The sequence below is a fragment of the Equus asinus genome, chromosome X (assembly GCF_041296235.1).
Source record: "Equus asinus isolate D_3611 breed Donkey chromosome X, EquAss-T2T_v2, whole genome shotgun sequence".
Taxonomy (NCBI): domain Eukaryota; kingdom Metazoa; phylum Chordata; class Mammalia; order Perissodactyla; family Equidae; genus Equus; species Equus asinus.
The window spans coordinates 39,595,782-39,621,139 of NC_091820.1; the positions used below are offsets into that span (position 1 = coordinate 39,595,782).

Here is a 25,358-nt window from a genome sequence, read left to right on the forward strand (position 1 = left end):
AAAAAAAAACAAGCTCATAGATACAGAGAACAGATTGGTAGTTGCTGGAGGTGGGGGGAGAGGGGTACGAAATGGGTGAAAGGAGTCAAAAGGGACAAACTTCCAGTTATAAAATCAATAAGTCCTGGGGATGTAATGTACAGCATGGTGACTACAGTCAATAATACTTTATTGCATATTTGAAAGTTGCTAAGAGAGTAGATCTTAACAGTTCTTATCACAAGAAAAACAAATTTTTTTGTAACCATGTACGGTGATGGATGTTAACTAGAGTTAATGTGGTGATCATTTCACAATGTATGCAAATACAGAATCATTATGTTGTACACCTGAAACCAATATAATGTATGTCAATTATACCTCAATTTAACAAAACGTCAATCAGCAGTAGAATGGCTAAAGGATCTGTGGTAGATCTATAGAATGGAATACCAGAAAGTAATGAACTATAAGCAGACAAAACAATGTGTGTGAATCTCATAAAGATAACAATGGCTAGAAGGCAGTACTAAAAGAGCACAGACCATGTGATCCCATTTAGATAAAGTTCAAGCACAGGCACAACTAATCTAGGTTGAGCGAAGTCAGGATAATGGTTACCTTTTTTTGATGGGGGAGGATACTGGGAGGAGACAGGAGGGGAATTCTGGGATGCTAGTGAGAAAGAGACCAGAAGCTGGCCTAACACAGTGTGAGCCTTGGTGCTCCCCTGTTGAACAGGAAAATTTCACAGAAGAAAAACATTAGACAAAGTCACCATGTGACTGTGATGGATCAAGACAAAATCTGGAATCATATCTGACTACAAAGAAAAGACGAACATTGTCCAAACCACGAAAGTGATCAAACATCCCTCTTTCTCGGATAATATAAATGATTCCTGCCTCTGTACCAATTATAGTTTTAATCTCTTCATTCTTCCCACCACATAAATAAGATTTCAGATAGCCCTGCTTCCTGACAGCATCCAATCCAGAGCAAAGTCTTGCTTCTTTAATCCTCCCCCAAGTCACCTAACAGAGGTGATCCTTGCTCCCTGTTCTGACTTTGCCCCAGTCTATGGCCTGTGAGCTTACTCACACCCTCCATTCTAGACTTTTCATCCTATAAGTCTTTTCTAACACCCCCTGAGACAGCGCACAACGCACTTATTACTGCAATGAGTAAGAAATTCAACTTGCAGGGGCCAGCCCGGTGGAGCAGCGGTTAAGTGCACACGTTCCGCTTTGGTGGCCTGGGGTTCACCAGTTTGGATCCCGGGTGCGGACATGGCACCGCTTGGCACGCCATGCTGTGGTAGGCGTCCCACATATAAAGTAGAGGAAGATGGGCATGGATGTTAGCTCAGGGCCAGTCTTCCTCAGCAAGGAGAGGTGGATTGGCGGCAGATGTTAGCTCGGGGCTAATCGTCCTCCAAAAAAAAGAAAGAAAGAAAAGAAATTCAACTTGCTCAACCACAGGTGTGTCCCCGGTGGTCTGTGGCTGGAGGGCTTTGACACAGGTAATATTCTGTTCCTCGAAATGAATGGTGGTTACACAGATGTTTTCCCTTGGTGAAATTCATTGTGCTATGCACTTATGATTTATGCCCTCGTATATATGAGCGCTATACCTACCTGCAGGATCAACAGTACAACAGATGCTCATGGCAAGTTACTCACTGTATTAAATAAAAGCCTCCCAATTTAAAAAAATCATGTGACGAATGCTGTACCACTGAGTATTCATATAACAAAACTTTTTTGAAGTCCTGTTACATCCCTGGGGTTTTCTTGGGTGTTTGGGAACACAGAAATGCAGAATACGCATTTCCTGTCCTAAACGAATTTATAACCAGGGAGCGTGGACACCTGCAAAACTGTGAAAGAGCTGTTTTGAAAGCTGCATTATGTCCCTCAGGCTGATCTGGAAAAGGCATTTCCAGGTGGACACATCGCGAGGAACAGGGCACAGGAGCCGGATAAACGTGGCAGGTAACCGCGAACATCTGGGAGTGAGAGGCAACTCGGATAGAGGGTGTGAGTGAGCTAACAGGCCACGGATGGGCCACCACAGAACAGGGAGCAAGGACGAGTTTTTCTGCCCCGTGTTTGCCAGCAGGAGAGCTGCTGGCATTTTGGGTGGACAGTTCTGTGCTGGGCAGATCTATCCCACCCCGGAAGGATGTTACATCTCCACGCCTCCACCTGATGAGTGACTTCAGTCCTGCCCAGTCCTGTGACTATGGAAAATGCCTCTTCACACTTGCAAAGCAGACAGGTCCACAGCATGGGGAGCCAAAGCAGGCAGTGCGGGCTCGCTGGGAACCTTTCATTTCTTCATCTCAGTGCTGGCTACAAGGCTGTGCTCACTTTCTAAGCATCCATTGAGCTGTACCCTTACAATGTGTATGCCTTCCTGGATAAATGTTATATTTCAATCAAAAAGTTTATAGAAAAAACTTGTGGGATGCAGCTGAAAGGAACATACAGAGGAAAATTTACAATCTTAAATTTATTGGGAATGAATGCTAAAAACTTACTAAGAGTCCTCAGGAAGCTATAGAAAGAACAGCAAAATGATTTCAAATAATATGAAACAGGTGAAGGAATGTAAGAGCTATCTTCTAAAAGTATATTTGACAAATGAAACCAAAACACCACTAAAAGAGAAAAGTCTATAGACCACTCAAGTCTGATTAAGATAAAATTAAGATTAAAATAAACAGAATCAGGAATGTGAAAGGGAACATAATTAAAATATCCAGAGATTTCTAAAGTATGAGAACACAATGTGAATCTTCCAATTAAATGTGGTAGATTGACCACAGGCATTTAAGTCAGCTTTTTTCTAAGACACAAAAATAACAACTGTAAACAAATGTTCTTTTTAATGTATAAACTCACCAAGGGGACAAAGGGAATGGGAGAGATGTCATGCGAGTGCAACAGATTTCTGGAAAGCAGCCAGAGTGGGCACAGACCCAGCTGAGGAGACCAGTGAAAATCTGGCCCCTCTGCCCAGCAGAATCCCTGAGGTGCGCAGGACATGGAGACACCAGGTTCCTAGGAAGGCAAGGATGGGGCATGGGTTGGCAACGGGGGACTGACTGGACCCCAGATTCCACCCCAAGTGTGCTAGCAAGGGTGGGGGCAAGTCCAAAATCAAGCAAAACAAAGTTACGGTGACAGGACAGTGTTGCCTTTGGGTAGTACTGCCTGGGAGGCAGCACGAGGGTGCTGGAAATGTTCTCTATCCTGAGATGGGTGGGGGTTCCATGAACTGTATGCTTCCAACTGTGCACTGTACTGCATGTAAGTTATACTTCAATAGAAAACTACAATGGAAACCAATGTGTTGAGCACCTACCATGAGCTGGGTGCCTACTATGTGCTGTACAATTTATCTCCCCGCTTCCTCTATAGGATGTCTATTTCCCTCCTCTCATCCCTTTTCTTGTAAGATTTCCAGGTCCTTCCCTTCCTCGTTCCTCTCCCCCTCTTCTCATAAAGGACTTCTGTATGCCTCCTCCTCACTCCTCTTCCCACCCTCTCCTCACCCAGGACTTCTCTGTTCCCCCCTCACAACATTCCTTCCATTCCCTCCTCATCCAGGACCCTCTCATCCTCCTTCTCCCACCCACTCCTCTCACAGGACTTCCATGTCCTCTCCCTCCCCTCCTTCCACAAGAGGGAGGCAGGCCAGACGGTCCCCTATGAGCACTCCACCACTCCTTTCTCTTGCCGCCCACTTCTTCCCACAGGACTTGTACAATCACTCCCTCCACACCCCTCTGCGGAAATAAAAGAAACCTTAACTAAATTGGAGTCGGGAAGGCCTGTACGGGAGCTCTCGCACCCTAGCACACATGGTCAGTTACACCAACGTGGAGGAGAGGAGGCTTGCATCCTAAACAGTAGAGTCGTAAAGCTACTTTACTGCGGAAGGAAGCCTTCTCTCCCCACCCAGCAACAGGCTAGCCAATGACAAACCGTTGCTGCCCTGAACTGCTACTTTCCCCCAGCGGACCTCCCTTTAGAACAGCCCCTCCCTATTCCCCCTTTTTCTCTATAAAGGCAGCTCCCCTCCTTTCTTTTCCGGATTTGCCTATGGTTTGCTCTAGCATGCACGTCCCAAATTGCAATTCTTTTGGCTATTCCCGAATGAACTCATTTTGAGGGTAAAATAACTGGAGAATTTGCTTTTTAAGTTGACACCTCTTACCTGCAGGAGCAGCCCAGCCTTCTCCGCCAGCAGGGTGCCCAGGCTGGGGCTCACACTACTGCAGAGGGGACAGCCACATGCAGTGGGCCTTCCTCTGCCAGGTCTCCCCACTTCCAACTCATGTCTTCTCTCCGGTGTAATCCTCTCCCACTGTGTCTCTTCCCTTCAGCACTGAGCAGACTCATCTCCCTCCCACTCGCCCCTCACTCGCAGCATCTCATGCACACTCACCTTCTCGCTGTTACACAGCAGGTTGGTGGTCTCAGGCCTTGTCCAGGGGTGCTTTAGGACTTACCTGAGGGGAGCTGGAAGGGACGATAAGGGGTCAAAGTTAAAACTGCTGTTTTTAAGGTTTTTATCGAAAGAAAGAAGAGGTGAAATAATTGGTAAAAATGTTTGTGGTCCAGCACTGCCTTAGGAAATTATAGGGCCAATCTGGGCTTCCCAGGGTAGTCTAGAGGGCCTAGGGGATGGGGTGAAGAGGAGTCTTATTAATATGGTTTTGGTGGTTTTAGCTAAGGTATTAAGGCGAGAAAATTAAACTACTGGTATAAATACGGGGGGAGGGTTGTGGAGCTGATTTGGCGGTCCTCAGGACAAAGCTGGAGGGCCTTAGGGATGCTCAGGCAGTCCCAAAGGATGGGTGCGACAGTCTCATTATTAATATTGCTTTGAAGGTTTGAGCTAAAAATTAAATAAGAAAATGATATATTAGTATCAGCCCTAAAGAGTATGAGCACAGGTCTAAGGATCTCAGGGTCGATCTTCTGGGGGGAAAGGGTGGGCTGAGGGATCAAAGCCCAGGTGTGGAGGGGAGTCTCAAGGCTGGTCAGGAATGCCACAGGGTGAGTCTATGGATTTCAGAAAACAATAATTGGTGTAAATATTGGGAGTTCCCAGTTCTGGATAATGGGGCCTCAGTGTGGACCTGAGGTGCCTCATGATGAGCTGGTGGTGAAAATACAAATCTGGGGTCAAAGGACTGGTTTAGGCATCTAGAAGACATTATTAATAGCGTTTTGGAGGTTTTAACTAAAGAAATAAGTTAAGAAAACGAAGTAACTGATATAAATTTGGGGGAAGTCTAGTGCTGCTCTGAGCATTCCCAGGTAATTGAGTGGGGAGAAATCACTATTAATATTGTGATAGAAGGTTTAGGAATAGGAAAAAGACAAGAAAATGGAATAATTGATATAATGTTAGGGGGAGTGTTCAGTACTCCCATTTTCTGGGTCTAGGACAGGTCACAACATGAAATAACCCAAATAAAGGCTGGGGATCCACTCACTGCTCTCTGGTGGGTCTGAGTCGGGCCTGGGAGGGGCCTATGTATTGTGGCCTTACTGTATCACGGTAGTACCCCCAGGTCTGGCTAACCTTGTAATTCACGTGGGTCTCGTTCTTGTGCAGTCCCCCGAGCCAGGCCACCCCCTTCACAGCTGCAGCAGGAACTGCCATGTCAAGATGGGTCCATGGCTGCTCCTGCCATCCCAGGAGTACCCGGAGAGTGGACGACTCATAAGCAAGAGGCTGTGACACAGGAGGGGGCAGAGGTCAGTAGAGATGCCCAGCACCTGGAAGTGTTTCACGCACCGCCCTCCTTGGACTGATAAAATGGGAATGACGATAGTGCTCACCTGGTACTTTGTTAGGACAATAAAATGAGCTGAAGAAAGTAAAGCACTTAGCACAGTGCTAGCACATCAGGGCTGAATGTTACTGTTGTTATTATTTCTGTTAGCACCTGCCCATCTCCCCCTAACCAGGATGCCCCTTTCTCACCCTAGAAAACCCATCACTCCTTTTTAGTATGCTCACTGCCTAGTTCGGAACACTCTGCACCAGTCATGAGGTAGCTGCCATCTTCACTTCCATGTCTTAAATGAAGAAACTGAGGCACGGAGAGGAAAAGGACAAGATGCCCAAGTTTACACAAACCACAAAAGTCTGCCCACAGCTTGAGCTCCTAAAGGCTACGTAACGCTGCCGCTAGCCAGCACCTGCGCGCACCACCTGCCCGGAAAGACACGCCCGCAAGGACACCCAAGTTCAGACCGCGCTCCGGACGCTCCCCTCCAGCCTAACTGGACGGGAGAAACCGTACTGGGCGGGGCGTGTGGCGGCGCTCTACAAATGCCCCACCCTCCACGTAGAACGTCCCTGGATGACCTGCCCCCTACATAAATGCCCCGCCCTCCACGTAAAACACGCCTGAATGTCCTGCCCCCACGTGAATACTCCGCCTTCCACGTAGAACGCTTAGAACGCCCCTCCTTCCACGCAGAACGCCCCACACGCCCCGCCCACCACGTAGACAACCCCACACGCCCTGCCCTCTGTGTAGAACTCCTCAAACGCCCCTCCCAACACGTAAACGGCCTCTCACACTCTGCCCACCATGCAGACCGCCCCACACGCCCCGCCCACTGTGTAGAACTCCTCAAATGCCCCTCCCACCACGTAGACAGCCTCACATGCCCCGCCCCCCACGTAGAGAGCCTCGCACGCCCCGCCCATCACGCAGACCACCCCACTGCCCCACCCACTGCACAGAGCGCCCCATACGCCCCGCCCGCGCTGTAGAAGGCTTGGAAGTAAATCACTCTTGGATGTGGGCAAATATACCGTGTTTCGAGTAAGGCCGACCTGAGCAGGGGGCCCAAGTCTAGCCTTCCTAGTCCTGAGAATCGCCTCGCGCCCGAAACTCCCGCCGCCCCGGTATCCCTGAGCACCGCCCTTACACCCCTCCAGGGACTGGGCGAACCTGAGTGGAACCTGGCTGACCGATGGAGAGGTGGGAGGGGCCGTGCTTTACACAGTTAGTTAGACGGGATTGTGGAGGACCTTACATTAGCGTGGGAGTAGGAACAGGAGGAAAAGAAATGGACCAGTGGGGACTGTGAGGACTATGTGGAGCCTATGGGTAGCGTGCCTTGAAGAGGGGCGGGGCTCAGTGGATTCTGAATGAGAGTGGAGAGGCAGGACGCACAGGTGGAATCTAAGGCAGGAGTGAAGCATACAGTGTGTGCAGGTTGGGGACGTGGATACAGCCCTATGAATGTAATGGCGAGGGCAGCTCAGCAGTTGGAAATTCCCAGTAATAGATGGGAATAGTAAAGTGAGTCTGGGGTTATCATTGATAAGAAAGCAGTAGTTACTGAAAGAGGGTGTCTTTATGGCATTTTACAGCTGCTGTATGACTTTGGGAGAAATAATATTTCCTGTTAACTTTGAAATTGTCTTTATCTGTGCCTGTCATCCCAGCCCAATTATTAGCAGGGCTACATTTTTCTTTCTCACTCTGAGCTGATTTTCACTCTTTCTATCCCAAAGAAGTTTTTACTCTTTCACTCCCCCTTTTGGCCAAGGGCAGGAGAGGTCAACCACAGAACATTATTCTGTGAAATTCAGATCTTCACCATTGTTAGAGTTCCATTGATCTAAAGGTGGTTTGGAGGACAAGTCTGTAGTTGGACAAATGTCCATTCTTCACATTCCTTCAATAGCAGCTTAGTGTTGGATCATCAGACAGGACAGTGGCTGCACAGTAGCATTTAGGACTCTTCAGGTCCCACTAATTTTTGCTGGGAAAGATTTGCTCTGAGCTAACATCTGTTGCCAATCTTCCTCTCTTTTTTTCTCCACAAAGCCCCAGTATAAGTTGTATATTCTGGTTGTAAGTCCTTCTATGTGAGCCACTGCCACAGCATGGCTACTGACAGACCAGTGGTGTGGTTCTGTACCCAGGAACTGAACTGCGCCTCCAAGCAGAGTGCACAGAACTTTAACCACTAGGCCATTAGGGCTGGCACTGGAGGTCCCACAATGGAACACTGTAACACAGATAAATATTAGGAGAGTGATTATAATCAGAATGTGACGTCCACTTCAAAGTGAAAAGCCAGGTTTACCCAAGTTAAGCAAAAAGAGCAAATCTCATTCCTATTCTGAAGAGCATGTAGAACCAGATATTGGGAGACTGGGAAAAATACCAAATATATTAATTTGCTTGCTTGTTTCTTTGGTATTTTTAATAATGTTAAAGATTCCAGAGAGTCTACTGGAAAGTAGGTACAATATTCTTCCACCTGAAAGGCCAATATTATATCTAGAGTAGCTGTATGCTCAACCACTGCTTACCTGATTTCATGAACCTCTTGGGCAAGGAGTTCTGTGGTCTTAGTGACATTGTCTAGTTCTTCTGCTATTCTCTGAACAACAGCATGTGGGATTTCCCCCACTCTTATAAAGTGTGGAATGAAGAGTCTAGGTGGCAGAAGAAGGCAGTCCAAAATTCCTCTTGAGTAGTTAAAAGTTTTTGGCTCAAGTCAAGGTCCAGTTTCTCTCCTTGAGTCAAATTATCTAAAGACTTCTTTCTCTAAAAGGAAACTTAATGAGACCCTAGGTGGTATCAGGGACTATTCTGAAGGCAGGGATTAGTTTACCAAGATAACAGATCCTGTGCAATTTGTGGTTAATAGTCAATAGGTGTTTATGTCATGAATGCAATACAGATTCATCAGGGGCCACCAGGTGATCTTTCTTTGGTCAAAATAACTCCTATGGGGTTGTCAAATCGTATTGTAATGTTTTGCATCATTTAGCAAGAGTGTTCTGATGCCAAACATTGACAATTTTAGTAATAAGAGACCATCAGGTAGATCTAAACCAAAAGAACTTGGGGCTGTGCCTATATAATATGTCTTTTTGGTCAGTCTCTGAATATACACCATCTTTCCCTCAATTCTTTCCCAATTCTATTTTGGTGAAAGTTCAGTTACAAAAGTTAGAGTCTATGATATATTCCCAAGTATTGTTTCAGTGGAGATAGGAACTCCTTTTTTGGTAGGATAAAGAGTTTTTGAGTTTTGTTTGTCTGGCCTATTGTGGTGTTTGACATCTAAAAAGTCTCTCCTTAGTTGAGTCCAATTACTCTGAAACCCAACTGATCTATTACAAGGAATTGGTTTAAACAGAAGTTGAGTGTCACCAAAAGAAAGTTGAGAAAAACACAACAGTTTGAATATATACTGTAGTCAAATCATGAAAAAATTATGTGTTGGAGTCACACCAAGGAGTAGCTAAGGATGTAAAGAGAAATATTAAGGATAGGAGCCTTATATATGCCATAGTTAGGAGGTAAAAAGTGTCTGTTAACAATCCAGAAGCTTAAAACATCAAAAGGAAAAGAAAACCAGAAAAACAAGAAACAAAGTTCTGTAGATAGAAGTGTGACAATATGTGACTCCAAGTGTCTTGCTTCATAAGTCTTGGACAGAAGCTATGTGTCTGTTGGTCTTGGGTGGAAGTATTCACTTTGATGCCAACAGATCCATACATATCAAATTGTAAAGAAATCATAGGGGAAAAATATCTTAGAGCTAACAGCACATGTGTGTGCACTGAAGGAGGAATGGTCACAATGTACACTCAGCATTGCTTATTGTGGAGGGTGTATTTCCATACAGGAAAGGCCCTTGCGTACTAGTGAGTACCTAGGTGTGTGTCTGGGCACAGAAAGGGGGCCTCCAGCTGAGTTTGAGAATAGGAGCTTGGGAGAGGGTGGAGGACGAGGAAAAAAATCCCTATGGTGGCATTTTGAATAGAATAAAAATGAAAACAATGTATCAAAATTTGTGAGGTGCTGCTATAAGAACTATTTAGAAGAAAATTCACAGCACTAAACACCCATGTTAGAAAAGAAGAAAGGTCTCAAATCAATTACCTCAGCTTCCACCTTAAGAAATTAGAAAAAGAAGAACAAATTTAACCCAAAATAAGTAGAAGTAAGAAAATAATACAGATCAGGGCAGAAACCAATAACATAGAAAAAAAAATAAAAATCAATGGCACAAGCAGAGGCACTCACAACTAGAATATAACTGTACTGGGGGCTTTGGGGAGAAGAAGAAGAAGAAAAAAAAGAAGAACATTGGCAACAGATGTTAGCTCAGGTGCCAATCTTTAAAAAAAAATTAATGAAACCAAAAGCTGGTTCCTTGACTAAATCAGTAAAATTTATAAATCTCTAGCCATATTCATTCTCTGTGCCTCATATACAAATCTGCCCCACTAAGAAATGATCTTGAAAGTCATCCCGAGGATAATGAGCCCCGTACCCACATCCAAATAAAAGAAAAACAATGGTGGGTTTCACTATGTGCAACTTACAATGCAAGAATATGGGTTCTTGAGTGCTATTTTCAGACTCTTTCACTTTATGAAGGATTTCAAAGGTGTTTATAGTCATCTGAAAGAGGTAGTTATTGCTACAACTATGGCAAATACACAGCACTTCGGTTATTCAAGTTAACACGTGGGTGTGTTGTTATGAGATCGGCACTGTCTTATTCTCTCTGACGTTCTTTTTTTTTAGCAGCTGCCTGCCATCATTAGATTAGAATTAATATAGTGCATTCAACTCTTGGCTAGTTCGTGGCTTTGAGTTTCTCTAGTGATTTCCACTGTGTGCATGGACATAGGCACACTTCATGGACAAGGACACACCCAGAGAGATGTTTCCTCACTGAGGAGGAGGCAATTGGAGAAGTGCACCAAATAGATGTTGTTATGTGGTCGTTGCTTTGACAAGGCACTGGACAAGGCCATGAGGATAATTTGTACTCTTATCTGAACCATGTGCTTGCTACATGAGATCCAAATAGGAATCTCAGCTTGACCACAGGGGAAAGAGAGAAAGCAGTATTCCTGCTTCATTTTCATGCAAGTTGGGGAAGGTATGAGTCAGGGGATTACCTTACAGTCTAAACCAAATTATGCTCCTTCTCAAGAAGTAATCTTGGGTAAGTGCCTCTTGTATAGGAAATGGGAGCAGCAGCAGTGTTAGGAAGAAGACAATGATGTGGAAAGGACCTTGGACTGGAGGTTGAAGAACTGGACTCTAATTCTTGTTTGCAAGCAACAGTTTTTGGTGGCCTTGGGTGAATTACTTCACTTCTTTAGACTTGACTCAGTTTCCTCTGTAAAATGAAGGAGGTAGACCAGATGGCTCAACTCAATAAACAACAATGCATTGAGTGTCTAGTTTTCCTTGACTCAGTACTAGGTACCTGTCCTCTTGGATTTCATTGTCTTTCAGATAAGACAGCATTAACAATTAATTTTAAGTATGATAACTATTAGGACATGGGAATTGTAGGATATGGTGAGAACATATAACAAGAGGTTATACGTTAAGAGGGGTCAGGAAAGACCTCCCTGAGTAGAGTTGGTTTAGACTGAGAATGAAGGGTGAGTAGGAGTTGGCCAGGTGAAGATTTTTTATTATTATTTTGTTGATTTCTACTTTAGTCTAAAAACATAGTTTGTATTATTTCAATTCTTCCCAATTTTTTAAGGCTTGTCTTATGCCCCAAGATATGGTCTGTCTTTGTGAATGTTTCATGTGCACATGAAAAAAAAATGTGTCTTCTGCTGTTGTTGGGTAGAGTGTTCTATAAATGTCACTTAGATCAAGTTTGTTAATGGTGCTGTTCAGCTATTTTATATCCTTGCTGATTTTCTATCTAATAGTTCTATCCATTACTGAGAGAGGGGTATCGAAGTCTCCAACTATAATTATAGTTATGGACTTGTCTATTTCTCTTTTCAGTTCTATCAACTTTTGCTTCTTGTACTTTGAAGCTCTGTTGTTAGGTGCATACACTTTTAGGATTGTTATGTCTTTTTGGTGAATTGATCTCTTTATCTTTAAGTAATGCCTCAATTTCTCCCTGGCAATTTTCTTTTCTCTGAAGTCTACTTTGTCTGATATTAAAATAGTCATTCCAACTTTCTTTTTATTAGTGTTTGTATGGTAGATTTTTTCCATCCTTTTATATTCAACATATGTGTATCATATTTGAAGTGAATTTTTGTGGACAGCATATAGTTGGGTTAAATTTCTTTGTTCATTCTATTCTGATAACTTTTGTCCTTTAATTAGTGTGTTTAGACCATTTACATTTAATGTAATTATTAATATGTTTGGATTTATGTCTTCCATTTTATTAATACTTTTCTGATTGTTTCCTCTGTATTTCTGTTTCTCTCTTTCCTTTTTCCTGCCTTCTTTTCAATTGTTTTAGTATTTTCAGTATTCTGATTTAATTTATCTATTGGATTTTTTACCATATCTCTTTTAATAGGTATTTTTTGGTTGTTGCTGTTTGGATTAAAATATATATTTCTTAACTTTTCACAGACTACATAGAATTCATATTTTAAAACTTCACATGGGGGGCTGGCCCATTGGCGCAGCAGTTAAGTTCACATGTTCCACTTCTTGGTGGCCTGGGGCTCACCAGTTCAGATCCTGGGTGTGGACATGGCACCACTTGGCATGCCATGCTGTGGTAGGCATCCCACATATAAAGTAGAGGAAGATGGGCACGGATGTTAGCTCAGGGCTGGTTTTCCTCAGCAAAAAGAGGAGGATTGGCGGTAGTTAGCTCAGGGCTGATCTTCCTCAGAAAAAAAAAAAAAAAAAACACTTCACATGGAATGCAGAAAACTTTCTCCTTAATATTACTGTTGCTATATGTTTACATCTATGCATCAGTTATCAATTTATTGTCTCAGCTCTGAATGTGCTCTTCAGTATATGCTTTATGATAAACAACAGAATTCCTCCAAGAATTTCTCCTTTAAAGTGAACATAATGTTAAGATTTCTCAGTAGAGGGCACTCACTGGAGGGACATGACAGGAGGAAGATGCTTCCTGTAATTTCTGGCATAGGGGAAGGAAGGATTCTTCCCTGTGGGTATTGAGGACATCCAGTGGAGCTTGCCTGAGGCATAGGCCCATAACACCATCTCTCTGTGACCTTGCAGCCTCAGCCTGGCAAAAACCTGTCCATAGCCCTCTCGACACAGATCTGTTACTCCTTTGCAAACCCCGCCTCTTGGCCCTGCACAGCTTACCTATGCATAGGTATGGGCTATGGGCTGTGCTGCAAGGGTCTACAAAGAGTAGCCCATACCTATGCAAGTTCCGTCTCCCCACACAGCCCATGTGCTCTGAAGACGACCTGCCCCTGCTAGTACTCAGACTACCACTGCATGCCCACACCACAAGTTGCTGATCACTTGTTCCCCCACCTATACTCCAGAGGGGTGCCTATTTGTCCAGGAACTTCAGACCAGCTCTAGTCTGGCTAAACTATTAAACTTCTCTGCAATCTAGTGGTAGAAACACACTTTCTCTAGCAGGGTCTGAACTCCTTCCAAGTTTGTCCTTGATTGGTGTTTTAGTCAGTTTAGGCTGCTATAACAGAATACCATAGGCTGAGTGGCTTATAAACAGAAATATATTTCTCACAATTCTGGAGGCTGGGAAGTCTAAGACCAAGGTGCTGGCAGATTCTGTGTCAGGTGAGAGCCCACTTCCTCATTCATAAACAGACAGCCATCTTCTTGCTGTGTCCTCACATGGCAGAAGGGGCCAGGAAGCTCTCTGTGGTCGCTTTTGTGAGGGCACTTATCCCATTCATGAGGGCTCCATCCTCATGAATAAATCACCTCCCAAATCCCCCACCTCCAGATACCATCACACGGGGGATTAGGTTTCAACATAGGAATCTTGAAAAGACAGATATTCAGTCTATAGCATTCTGCCCCTGCTCCTCTAAAATTCATGTCCTTCTCACATGCAAAATACATTCACTCCATCTCAACAACCCCAAAAGTCTTAACTAATTCCAGCACTAACTTTAAAGTCTAAAGCCTAAAGTCTCATCTAAATCAGATATGGGTGAGACTTAAAGTATGATTTATCCTGAGGCAAATTCCTCTCTAGCCGTGAACCTGTGAAACCAAACAAGTTATGTGCTTCCAAAATACAATGGTTGTACCAGAATACGATAGACATTCCCATCCCAAAAGGGAGAAATAGGAAAGGAGATGGAGGTAATGGGTCCCAAGTAGTGTCACAGGCTCTTAATTAATATCAGTCCTGATATAGGTTCCCCTACATTGAACCCAGCATATATGGGGTTAAAACCCAAAGCACTCATCCCCATTCCCTGCTTCTTTAGTTACACTCATATGTAAATATCTCTTTCTTTAATCTTTGACTCCCTGAGGTTACAACCAAATAGAAGTTACAAATTGTTAAAGCCCAAGTGGCCTCATGCTCACACAACAGTTTTGGCTAATTGTGGGTCCTTGAAGTTTATTACAGGGAAACTGATGTCCAGAGAATATCAAGAAACTAAAGCTTCCCAGGCCCCAACTCCTCAGCTTCCTGGTGCCAGAGTCTACCATCCACCATGGAGATGGACAGCCAAGGACACCCATCTGCGGAATCCCTTATTTTCTCCTCCTCCCCTGCAAGCAGCCCCAGATGCAGGCCAGTGGGAAAGTGCTGACCAGCAAGGCCACAGGCCCCCGCTCCCTACAAGCAGTCAAATTCCTCAACCTTTAAAAAACCCTACCAGCTTTTTAACGGGGAGCTAGCAATTCTTAAGGCACTAGCCATTGCTTTGCTCCCTCTGCCTGGCAAAGAAAGTAAAGCTGTTTATACATAATGAGGGCTAGAGCCAGAATAGGGCAGTTACATCATCTAGCCCAACCCCTACTTCTTGCAGATAAAGAAACTCTTGAAGCCTGAGTAGATAAAAAAGAACCTGAGTTGGTCAAGGGGTGCAACTCCAGTGAGAAGGGCCACCTCATTGTACAATTCCAGGTGTACCATTCACATTCTAGTCTAGGTGATTGGCACTCCCTGGAGCCCTACAGTATGCAACCTGCAAAGCTGTACATGGTGGCCCTACCAATGAACAGACAAAGGGACCCATGAACTAAGTCTGTTTTATATTTTAACATGTTCTCAGACTTTTAAACTATCTTTAGTACCTATAAGTATCTGCCAGTACATAGCTGGTATCTCATAACTCTTCAAACCATTATGTTGCACATAAGACTGGCATTAGACTCTTGCTATTGAGAAGACCTGTCTACAAGAGAGATCAAAGAATATAAGTCCTAGGAAATAACTTTCAAGACCTCAAGTATCAGCCAAAGCAGCAGCCTGGGCTTGGGATTTGGCTTCATTCTGAAATTTCACTCTATATGGTCTTATTTTTCATGCATTGCCTGGAAACGCTTTTCTTCACTTGTGTGCAATTTTTTAAAAACTGTTTTTGTTTTATGATCCCCCCATGCATTTTTTGTTTCTTTTTGCTAGAACTTCAGATGTTGAACTTATGGATAGGTCCTCTAATTTTCTTTTGTTTTTCATTGAATATTTCTTAGAATTTTTTCTCTGAGTTCTCAGAGAGTTCCTTGATTTTTCAATCATTCTATTGAATAATTTTATATTTGCTCTTGCATATATTTAATTCCCCAAATTCTTTTTTGTTCTTTATTTTTTGTTTATAGTGTCATTCTTGCTTCATGAAAGCAACACCTTCCCTTGTCTTTTTGATGATAAAAAATTATAGTTGGCTTGATGTTTCCTTCTGCTCCCTATATCATCTCTATTTCCTGTGAGTTCCTTTCTAAAATGTCTGTTCATTTTGCTTCCCTCATTCATATGGGAGGTCTTTCTCAAATGTCTGGCGGTCTTTGCATGTCTGTTTATGTTAAGATCGATGCAATATGAAGCTGATTGGAGACTCTGTGGCATGGATGAGGCTTGTCAATCAGTAAGTACCATCAGGTGATGAGTGGGTTTATTTGTTGGGGGATCTTCTGGGAAGTAGTTAATCCCCTAACAGCAGTGCAGCAGCTAACAGGACCACAAGGATCACTACTAAACGTGTTAGGTTGGTTCCTCACAGTTCCATATTAAGCCAGTAAGGAGACAATGAGCCCAAATACATTCAGACAGTTTATTACATAAAGATACAGCAAAAGCAAAATCAGCTTGGTGTCAGCTTTCCACATCCCTTGTCCCACAGAATGACACCAAATGGTAGGAGCCAGATGACAGGCAGAATTGGTTGCTCTGTATAATAACCATGTTTTCTAGTTTCTGTATTTGATGCTTTGCTGACCCTGGAGAGACTGCCCTTCCCAGGGTTAGCTAATTCCCAGGGATAGAAAAAAATTCACCTGCAAGTACACCTTTCATGTGCAAACCAACCAACCCAGAACTTACACCTCCAACCACCTCTTTTATTGGGCTCTTGCACTCTAGACTACTATCCACCTGCCCTCATCTCTCCAGGGCCAGGTACCAGACAACTAGGGACAGCCTTTATGCCCCAGGGCCCATTGAAATTATTCAAACTAGCCAATATTAAGCCTGTTTACCCTGCATCGCCCATTTCTTCCCTCAAAAACCACAAAAAAGGCTCTTGCCCGCATTTTCTTCTCCCTACCTCTGCCTTCTTACCGACCCTGCTGTCTCTCCATGTGGCCCTGCGTGGTGTTCCCTGCCTCTAGTTTCTAGGGTAAGTATAAAAAGCTTTTTCCTTCATAACAGTCATCTCCATGTCTGTGTGTCTTACCATACCCGATTAAAAACAAATCCTGGGTACACTTAAAACACTCTTACATTTAAGTCTCAACTCTGAACTACAGCCAAGCAGTTTCATAGGCTTACACAGAAGCCTGCAGCAAAGTCCTGTGCTCAACTGAAACTAGAGAGAGAGATGAGAAATGATCTTGTGGTAGTCTCCCACAAGGTAGGGAGGCAGATTGGAAACTGCCTCACAGAATCCTTAACAGCCTGCTTATCTTGCCATGTCCCAGGAGAAATCTCAGGACATTTGTCAGACTTCAACCAAGCCTTCGCCTATGTGGCCTATGTGGAGATGTGCAAAGACACCATGGTGCCATGGCAGAGCTGTTTCCTGACAACGGCATGGCCTGACCTTTCATGTACCCAGCTAAGAATCCTTTTTAGAAGCAAAAGCCACCCCATCAGATGCCCCAATTAGTTGTACTGATAGGCGCTTGGATGAAATCTTTTCTCTGTCTTAGGTGACATTGGATGGGAATGACCATGGCTATGACTCCCAGTAGAATGATCAGACCCACCTGGAGGACAGACCACAGCCAGGCTCCTGGTCTGGAGCCAAGCCAGCTAAATATGTGATGAATCCAGGTTGGCAACTGCACACGCCCTGCCTTAGTGGCCAGCAGGAAATCCAGGGCAATGGGATTGTCCATCCCCAGTCAAGCTAGAGAGTTTAGACTGGTTTGTGTGTTACAGGCAAGGATAGGCCTGATGTCCATGTTAGAAGTGGTACCCTATTGGGGCATAAACTGTAGCATGAGTGGAATAATTTATTACATTAGTAATAAATCAATTTTGTGTCCCTTATGGTAGACAAACTCAGTCAAATTAAACAGTTCCTGCAAAGCAAGCTAGAGTACCTTTGGTAAGAACAATTTGGCTATCATATCTGGCCTAATCCCAATGCCATGGCCCACTCTGAGTGAACTAAGGATCTGCCAATAGGTTTGTAGTGGCCTAAGCAGAAGCATTTTGTAGACTTGGGGTTAGGGTACAATTCTTAGAAGGCTGAAGGCTGAGATTAATAATTGAACTTTAAGTACCAGAAAAGATTTGTAGGAGGAATTTGATCTTCTGAAGTTTTCAAAAGAACAGCTATTGAGTTTTGTCAATAGAGTTGAGTGGGAGATGACCCAGCAATTGATTAAATGTAGGGCAATAGCTATGGTCAAGGAAAAGCATACAAGAGAGTTTTGTTTTTACTTAAGCAGTAGAGGGAGACTACAGGGTGCCAGCAACAATAAGATAAGGTTGTATCCTGCCACATTGCTAAAAAACTTTATTAGTTCTAATAGGTTTTTTTGGTGGGTTCTTTAGGATTTTACATACAAAACCATGTCATATGAAAGTAAAGAGAGTTTTACTTATTCCTTTCCAATCTGAATGCCTTTCTTTCTTTTTTTTTTTTTTTTTTTTGCCTAAGTTCCCTGGCTGATAACATCCAGTATAATGTTGAATAGAAGTGATGAGAACAGACATCTTTGTCTTGTTCCTGATCTTAGGGAGAGAACAGTCTCTCACCATTAAGTGTGATGTTAACTGTGGGTTTTTTTGTAGATAATTTTATCAGGCTGAGGAAGTTCCCTTGTATTCCTAGTTTGTTGAGTATTTTTAGCCTGAAATGGCGTTGGATTTTGTCAAGTGATTTTTCTGTGCCTATTGAGATGATCATGTGGTTTTTATCCTTTATTCTATTAATATGGTGTATTTATTGCATTGATTGATTTTCACATGTTAAACCAACCTTGCATTTCTGGGATAAATCCCACTTGGTCATGGTATATAATCCTTTTTGTATGTTTCTGGATTTGGTTTGCTAGTATCGTGTTGAGGATTTTTCACATATTTATAAGGGTTATTGGTATGTAGTTTTCTTGTGATATCTTTATCTAGTTTTGATATTAGGGTAATGCTAGTCTTACAGAATGAGTTGGGAAGTGTTCCTCTTCTTCTATTTTTGGATGAGTTTATGAAGTTTGGTGATATTTCTTTAAAGCTTTGGTAGAATTCACCAGTGAGGCCATCTGGGCCTGGGGTTTTCTTTGTTGGAAGTTTTAAAATTGCTAATTCCATCATTTTGCTTGTTACAGGTTGATCCAGATTATCTATTTCTTATTGAACCAATTTTGGTAGCTTGTGTCTTCCTAGGAATTAGTCTTATCTAAATTGCTCTTCTTTTTCTAGTTTGTTAGGATGGAAGCTTAGCTTATTGATTTGAGGTCTTCTTTTTTACTATAGGCATTTACAGCTTGTACATTTCCTTCTAAACGCTGCTTTAGTTGCATCCCATAAATTTTGTTGTTGTTTTCATTTGCCCAAAAGTACTTTCTAATTTCACTTGTAATTTTTTTATTTGACCCATTGGTTGTTTAAGAGTGTGTTGTATAATTTCCACGTATTTGTGAATTTTCCAGTGTTCCTTCTGTTATTGATTTTCAGCTTCATTCCATCGTGGTTGGAGTAAATACTTTGTATGATTTTAATCCTTTTAACTTCATTGATAATATTTTATAGCCTAGCATATGGTCTCTCCTGGAGAATGTTCCATGTGTACTTGAGAATAACATGTATTCTGCTGCTATTGGGTGGGGTATTTTATAGATATCTTTTGATCTAGTTGGTTTTTAGTGTTGTTCATGTCTTCTGTTTCCTTGTTGATCTTCTGCCTAGGTGTTCTGTCCATTATTGAAAGTGAGGTATTGAAATCTCCAATTATTATTGTTGAATTGTGTATTTCTCCCTTTACCTCAGCTCCTAGTGGCTGCCCACATTTCTTTCCCATGGGGGTTTCTCCATTATGGTCACTTACTTTATGGCAGCTTATTTCTTCAAAGCCAGCAACAGTTAAGGGTCTCTGACCTCAGGGAGGGCCCAGTCCCTCTTTTAAGAGTTTCTAACTTGATTAAGCAGGCACACCAAGGGTAATATACCTTTTGATTAACTCAAAATCATTTGATCTGAGACTTTAACTACTCGTGCAAAATCCCTTCACCTTTGCCTTATTCTATTGGCTGGAAGCAAGTCACAGGTCCTGCCCATACTCAAGGAGAGATAATTATAACGGGTATGAATACAAAGTGGCAGGAATCATGAGGTCACCATAGGGTTTATATCCCACAAATTGTATACATTGTAAATGGCTGATAATTTTTTATGTGTATTTAATCTATAGATTCTTTTCTATAATGGTTTTTCTTACATTTTATTTGTTGTTGTTACGAAACCCAGGCCATTTGTCCTGCACAGTTTCCTATAGTCTGGCTTTTGCTGATTACATCCCCATGGTGTTGTCAACATGTTCTTTTGCTAGTGTAAGTGATCCAAGATAGAGTGCCCAACACGGAAGCCACAGTCTTTTTTATTTTATTTTATTGAGGTCATAGTAGTTTATAAGATTGTGAAATTTCAGCTGTACATTATTATTTGTCAGTCACCATATAAAAGTGCCCTTTAACCCCTTGTGCCCATCCCTCAACCTCCTTCCCCTTGGGTAACCACTAAACTGTTCTCTTTGTCTGTGTATTAGTTTATTTTTCACATATGAGTGAAATCATATGGTGTTTGTCTTTTTCTGTCTGGCTTATCTCACTTAACACAATACCGTCAGGTTCGATCCATGTTGTTGCAAATGGGACAACTTTTTTATGGCTAGGTAGAATTCCACTGTATATATATATACATACCACTTCTTCTTTATTCATTCATCAGTCAATGAGCACTTGGGTTGCTTCCACATCTTGGCTATTGTGAATAACGCTGCGATGAACATAGGGGTGCATAAATCTCTTTAAATTGTTGATTTCAAGTTCTTTGGATAAATACCCAGTAGTGGGATAGCTGGGTCATATAGGATTTCAATTTTTAGTTTTTTGAGGAACCTCCATACTGTTTTCCATAGTGGCTGTACCAGTTTGCATTCCCACCAGCAGTGTATGAGGGTTCCCTTTTCTCCACATCCTCTCCAACATTTGTTGTTTTTGTCTTGGTAATGATAGCCATTCTAACAGGTATAAGGTGATATCTCACTGTAGTTTTGATTTGCATTTCCCTAATGATTAGTGATGTTGAACATCTTTTCATGTCCCTATTGGCCATCTGTATATCTTCTTTGGAAAAATGTCTGTTCAGATCCTCAACCCATTTTTTGATTGGGTTGTTTTTTGTTGTTGAGTTGTATGAGTTCTTTATATATTTTGGAGATTAACCCTTTGTCAGATATATGATTTGCAAATATTTTCTCCCATTTGGAGGGTTGTCTTTTTGTTTTGTTCCTGGTTTCCTTTGCTTTGCAGAAGCTCTATAGTCTAAGTCCCATTTGTTTATTTTTTCTTTTGTTTCCCTTGCCTGAGTAGATATGGTATTTGAAAAGATGCTTCTAAGACCAGTGTCAAAAGAGTGTGATGCCTGTATTTTCTTCTAGGAGTTTTATGGTTTCGTGTCTTACCTTCAAGTCTTTAATCCATTTTGAGTTAATTTTTGTGTATGGCAAAAGATAATGTTTTACCTTCATTCTTTTGCATGTGGCTGTCCAGTTTTCCCAGCACCATTTATTGAAGAGAGTTTCCTTTCTCCATTGTATGTTCTTGGCTCCTTTGTCAAAAATTAGCTGTCTGTAGATGTGTGGTTTTATTTCTGGGCTTTCAATTCTGTTCCATTGATCTGTGTGTCTGTTTTTGTACTAGTGCCATGCTGTTTTGATTATTATAGCTTTGTAGCATATTTTGAATTCAGGTATGGTGATGCCTCCAGATTTGTTCTTTTTTTCAGGATTGCTTTAGCTATTCGGGGTCTTTTGTTGCCCCATACGAATTTTAGGATTCTTTATTGTATTTACGTGAAGAATGTCATTGGGATTCTGATTGGGATTGCATTAAATCTGTAGATTGCCTTAGGTAGTATGGACATTTTAACTATGTTTATTCTTCCAATCCATGTGCATGGAATAACTTTCCATTTCTTTATGTCATCTTCGATTTCTTTCAATAATGTCTTATAGTTTTCATTGTATAGGTCTTTCACCTCCCTGGTTAAATTTACTGCTAGATATTTTTTTCTTATTGTTGCACTTGTAAATGGGACTGTATTCATAAGTTCTCTTTCTGTTAGTTCATTATTTGTGTATAGAAATGCAACTGATTTTTGTAAGCTGATTTTGTACCCTGCAACTTTGCTGTAGTTGTTGATTACTTCTAATAGTTTTCTGATGGATTCTTTAGGGTTTTCTATATATAAAATCATATTGTCTGCAAACAGCAAGAGTTTCACTTCCTCCTTGCCAATTTGGATACCTTTTCTTTTTCTTGCCTAATTCCTCTAGCCAAACATCCAGTACTATGTTGAATAAGAGTGGTGAGAGTGGGCACCCTTGTCTTGTTCCTGTCCTCAGAGGGATGGGTTTCAGTTTTTTCCTGTTGAGTATGATGATGGCTGTGGATTTGTCATATATGGCCTTTATTATGTTGACGTACTTTCCTTCTATACCTATTTTATTGAGAGTTTTTATCATAAATGGATGTTGGATCTTGTCAAATGCTTTCTCAGCATCTATTGAGATGATCATGTGGTTTTTATTCCTCATTTAGTTAATGTGGTGTATTACATTGATTGATTTGCAGATGTTGAACCATCCCTGTGTCCATGGTATAAATCCCACTTGATCATGGTGTATGATCCTTTTGATGTATTGCTGTATTTGGTTTGCCAATATTTTGTTGAGGATTTTTGCATCTATGTTCATCAGCAATATTGGCCTGTAGTTTTCCTTCTTTGTGTTGTCCTTGTCTGGCTTTGGGATCAGGGTGATGTTGGCCTCATAAAGTGTGTTAGGAAGAGTTCCATCTTCTTCAATTTTTTGGAGTAGTTTGAGGAGGATAGGAACTCAATCTTCTTTGAATGTTTGGTAGAATTCTTAAGAGGAGCCATCTGGTCCTGGATGTTTATTTTTGGGGAGGTTTTTGATTACTGTTTCAATCTCTTTACTTGTGATTCGTCTATTCAGATTCTCTATTTCTTCTTGGTTCAGTTTTGGGAGGTTGTATGAATCTAAGAATTTATCCATTTCTTCTAGATTGTCCAATTTATTGGCTATAGTTTTTCATAATATTCTCTTATAATCTTTTGTATTTCTGTGGTATCTGTTGTAATTTCTCCTCTTTCATTTCTAATTTTATTTATTTTAGCCTTCTCTCTTTTTTTCTTAGTGAGTCTGGCTAAGGGTTTGTCAATTTTGTTTATCTTCTCAAAGAAACAGCTCTTAATTTCATTGATCCTTTCTACTGTTTTTTGGTTTCAATTTCATTTATTTCTGCTCTAATTTTTATTATTTCCCTCTTTCTGCTGACTTTGGGCCTTGTTTGTTTTTCGTTTTCTAGTTCTTTTAGGTGTAGTTTAAGATTGCTTGAGATTTTTCTTGTTTGTTAAGGTGGGCCTGTATTGCTATGAATTTCCCTCTTACAACCACTTTGTTGCAGCCCATATGAGTTGGTATGGTGTATTTTCATTTTCATTTGTCTCCAGATATTGTTTGATTTCTCCTTTAATTTCTTCAGTGATCCATTGGTTGTTCAGTAGCATGTTGTTTAGTCTCCACGTTTGTCACTTTCTCAGATTTTTTCTTGTAGTTGATTTCTAGTTTCATAGCATTATGGTCAGGAAAGATGCTTTATTTGATTTCAATCTTCTTAAATTTATTGAGGCTTGCCTTGTTTCCCAACATATGATCTATTTTTGAGACTGTTCCATGTGCACTTGAGAAGAATGTGTATTCTGCTGATTTTGGATGGAGTGTTTTATATATATCTATTAAGTTCATGTGGTCTAATTTTTCATTTAGTTCAACTATTTCCTTGTTGACTTTCTGCCTGGTTGATCTATCCATTGATGATAGTGGGGTGTTAAGGTCCTCTACTATTATTGTGTTGCTGTTAATATCTTCTTTTAGGTCAATTAATAGTTGCTTTATATACGTTGGTGCTCCTGTTTTAGGTGTATATATAAGGGTTATGTCCTCTTGGTGGAGTGTCCCTTTTATCATTATATACTGCCCTTCTTTGTCTCTCATTGCCTTTTTTTGTGTGTGTAGAAGATTAGCCCTGAGCTAACGTCTGTTGCCAATCTTCCTCTTGTTGCTTGAGGAAGATTGGCCCTGAGGTAACATCTGTGCCAATCTTCCTCTATTTTGTATGTGGGATGCCACCACAACAGGGCTTGATGAACAGTGTGTAGGTCCGCACCTGGGATCTGAACCTGTGAACCCCAGGCCACTGGAGTATGAGAACTTAAGCACTATGCCACCAGGCCAGCCCCTCTCATTGCCTTTTTTATCTTGAAGTCTACTTTGTCTGATGTAAGTATGGCAACACCTGCTTTCTTTTGTTTGCCTTTAGCTTGGAGTATCATCTTCCATGCCTTCACTCCAAGCTTGTATTTGTCTTTAGAGCTGAGAAGTGTTTCCTAGAGGCAGCAAATTGTTGCGTCTTGGTTTCTTGGGTCTTTTTTTTTGGTGAGAAAGGTTAGCCTTGAGCTATCATCTGCCTCCAATCCTCCTATTTTTGCTGAAGAAGATTGGCTCTAACATCTGTGAGCCACATCTGTGCTAACATCTGTGCCCATCTTCCTCTATTTTATATGTGAGACACCTGCCACAGCATGGCTTGATAAGCAATGCGTAGGTCTGCCCCCAGGATCTGAACCTGTGAACCTCTGGCAGCCAAAGCAGAGCACACGAATCCAACCACTATGCCACTGGGCCAGCCCTTGGATCTTGTTTTTTAATCCGTCTAGCCACTCTGTTTATTTTAAGTTTAATTTTTTTTTTTTTCAGGAAGATTAGCGCTGAGCTAACTACTGCCAATCCTCCTGTTTTTGCTGAGGAAGACTGGCTCTGAGCTAACATCCCATGCTCATCTTCCTCTACCTTATACGTGTGACGCCTACCACAGCATGGCTTTTGCCAAACAGTGCCATGTCCACACCTGGGATCCAAACCAGCGAACCCCAGGCCACTGAGAAGCGGAACATGTGAGCTCAATCGCTGCACCACCAGGCTGGCCCCCTCTGTTTCTTTTTATTGAGGAATTCAATCCATTTACATTTAGAGTGATTAATGATATATGAGGGCTTAATGCTGCCATTTTATTGCTTGTTTTCCAGTTGTTTCACATTTCCCTTGTTTCTCATCCTGTGTATTTTGGGCTGCCAATTCAGTTTGGTGGCTCTCTATGATGGTTTTCTCAGTTTTCTCTTTATTTACCATTTACATCTCTGTTCTGATTTTTTGTTTAGTGGTTACTGTACTGTTTGTATAAAAGATCTCATAGATGAGATAGTCCATTCTCTGATAGTCCCTTATTTCCTTAGTATAAGCAGGTTCCAGCCCTTTCCTCTTCCCCTTCTAAGTTGTTGTCACAACTTATTCCATTATGTGTTGTGAATTTGTGGTTAAAATGCAATTATATTTATTTTTGATGTTTTCCTTCCCTTTATCTTTAGAGTTATAATTGTTTGCTAATCTGTGGATAGACAGTTGCAATTTTCTGATTTTGTCTGCCTATTTATCTCCTTGCTCAAGATTTTGTAAACCTTTTTTTCTTTTTTTTTCCAGGTATGAGGGCCTTCTTGATCAAATTGTATGTGTGGGGGTGTCTTGTGGCAATGGACTCCCTCAGCTCTTGTTCATCTGGGAAAGCTTTT

General features: G+C 41.7%; 1 long non-coding RNA gene across 1 annotated transcript; it reads right to left on the bottom strand.

Annotated features, from left to right (window-relative positions):
* Window positions 1–2,908: 2,908 nt before the first annotated feature.
* LOC106832760 (uncharacterized) lies at window positions 2,909–5,715 on the bottom strand. Its single transcript, XR_006522700.2, has 3 exons — window positions 5,581–5,715; window positions 4,435–4,508; window positions 2,909–3,044 (listed from the first exon to the last, which is right to left on the bottom strand). It is a non-coding gene; the product is annotated as an uncharacterized lncRNA (long non-coding RNA).
* Between the last annotated feature and the right edge of the window lie 19,643 nt (window positions 5,716–25,358).